The sequence below is a fragment of the Apus apus genome, chromosome 6 (genome assembly GCF_020740795.1).
Source record: "Apus apus isolate bApuApu2 chromosome 6, bApuApu2.pri.cur, whole genome shotgun sequence".
In the NCBI taxonomy this organism is placed as follows: Eukaryota; Metazoa; Chordata; class Aves; order Apodiformes; family Apodidae; genus Apus; species Apus apus.
Window position 1 is genome coordinate 30,656,796 of NC_067287.1, and position 2,497 is coordinate 30,659,292.

At 40.6% G+C, this 2,497-nt stretch overlaps 1 non-coding gene across 1 annotated transcript; it reads left to right on the top strand.

Moving 5' to 3' along the window:
• Nucleotides 1–1,001: 1,001 nt before the first annotated feature.
• TRNAS-GCU (transfer RNA serine (anticodon GCU)) lies at nucleotides 1,002–1,083 on the top strand. Its single transcript has one exon. It is a non-coding gene; the product is annotated as a tRNA-Ser (tRNA).
• Nucleotides 1,084–2,497: the final 1,414 nt, after the last annotated feature.

Here is a 2,497-nt window from a genome sequence, read left to right on the forward strand (position 1 = left end):
TGCTATTAAGAAAAATTCTGATTTGAATTGTGCTGGATCGCACCAAAAATGATCTATCCATCAGTCATGCCAGCTACACAGCAATATAATAATGGAATGCTGCAGTCCATCAGAAATTCTCCCTTGTTACACTGAATTGTATGCATACACTTTGTTTCCTGAAAGCACTTTGGGCTTTTCTGGGATGAAGTTAGTATCTTGTTGGCTCTAATTCAGCAAAATACATGAAGTTGTACAAAATGTAAGTAGGTGAATAATTCCCCTTAGCTTCAGTAGGATTCCTAACATGCTGAAAAATAAGCACATACTTAAATCCTTATGTTTCTCGAAGTTGATTTCTCCAGAACTAGCTTGTTAGTGTGCTTACTACAATGCACCGTACAGTTTTAAAAGGGACAGTATATTCAAAACTGGGGAAGTTGATGAGTGAAATCAATCAGCTAAAGTAAGAGACAATGAATGCTTGGAAATTATTTTGAAGAGACATCTTTATCACATTTTTCTCAATTCATAAGTCATCTTTATCTTCACATTACTCTGATCTTAAAAGGCTCTTCCTCAATTACCATTGCTAACAGGGCAAAGCTGTCCTGGATTTGTATACATTACTGTTTCTGGGTTTTGCTTTCTATTTGCTGCAGAGGGTCTTGCACATAAAACATGCTTTTCTATGAGAAACATATGTTGTCTATTTTAGCTATCTAAGCTTAGCCAGGAAGGCTGGTGTGACAGCTATGGAGAGGACTTCAGGTTTTTTAATGAAACAAATGCCACTTGTCAAAAGCTTCAGGTGTTTCTATGCAAATTGTCTCCTGATAATTCAGGACATGTTAGTAAAGACATGGAGGAAGGGACATGCCATGGTTCTGCCATTTTCTAATGGTTCCTCACTGGTATAGCATCCAATTAACTACAAATTTTACTATTTACAACTGTCTGGAGGTAAGTGGGCCAAGGTCATGGTCCAGCTTTCAAAAAAATGGATGACAGCAACCTATGTGGATGAGGTGCCTGAGTGGTTAAGGTGATGGATTGCTAATTCATTGTGCTCTGCATGCATGGGTTCAAATCCCATCTTCGTCAGGAAGCCTTGAGCTTTACCTCATAAATTTGCAGATGCCACTAAATTGGGTGGCAGTATAGATTTACATGAGGGCAGGAAGGCTCTACAGAGGGACTTAGGCTGGATGGATGAGCTGAGGCAAATTGTAAGAGCTTCAACAAGGCCATGTGCTGGGTCCTGCACTTGGCCCACAACAACCCCATGCAATGCTACAGGCTGGGGAAAGAATGGCTGGAAAGCTGCCTGGTGGAAAGGGACCTCAGGGTGCCGATCGACAGCCACCTGAATACGAGCCAGCAGTGTGCCTGATTGGCCAAGAAGACCGAGGGCATCCTGGCCTGTATTAGAAACAGTGTTGCAAGCAGGACTAGGGAAGTGATCCTCCCCCTGTATTGGGCACTGGTGAGGCCCCACCTCAAGTACTGTGTTCAGTTTTGGGCACCTCAATATAAGAAAGTATGAAGAATTATCTTGCTAACAACTAGTATTTAAAGTCTATTAGAGAGCCTATAAAGGGCAAAAAAATAGAGGAAAGGGGCATGCTCCCAATATTGCTCTCAGTCAATGATTTTTTGGCATCCAGGCTGTAGCAAGACAATATAAAGCAAACCTGAGGCTATTGCAAATTATATCAATGGCTGGGTTTTAGATGCTTTAGGATCAATGAAGAATAAAGATTAATTCAGGTTGCCCTCAAGGACAGCAAAAACTGACTTGAGTATTACACCAGAAAGCAAGGTACAGCTTTCTGCTGAGTGTCTAGCACTGAAATTCTCTTTAGTTTCCTCTTTCCTCCACCAACCTCTTGGACCACTTTCAGCACATCCCACTCCTGCCTCACCTTTCCCCTCATTACAAGCTGAGGGGGGAGCAGTGCCTCCCTACTGTCTCTCCTTTAATACTTGTCTCCTTTGTGCTGTCAGTTACAAATGCAAAATTTTACTGTAAGCAACACAAGCCTTCTCAATCTTCCTCAATCTGACCTAGCCTCACATAGCAGTACTTTAATTGATATATGGGTCATTACTAATTAATATTAAGTTTTGGTAGTTCTTTAACTCAACTATTTTCCTACTGGTGGCTTTAATACTGGCATGCTGTTTACTTCATTTCATACCATGCAGCTAAATGTTTTGCTACCCTAGTTGATGTCAAACTTAGCTAATTAACAGAAATATGAGCTTCTCAATGCATAGCTTGTAATTCTGCTGAGGAATTTACTGTAGCTTTGTATTTGTCATTGTTATTAGCTGAGACTTTTTTAAGCAGCATTGAAAAGTAGTAATTGTACTCTGGTGTTCAACACTCAGCTTCAACCCTTGCTACCAGTGTGACTGGAGCATGTTTCTATGGCCTTATCAAGCTTAACATGCTCATAGAGACTTAGCCCAATTGTAAAATTCAAAAAATCGGAAGTAGTTAATGCAACCTTGA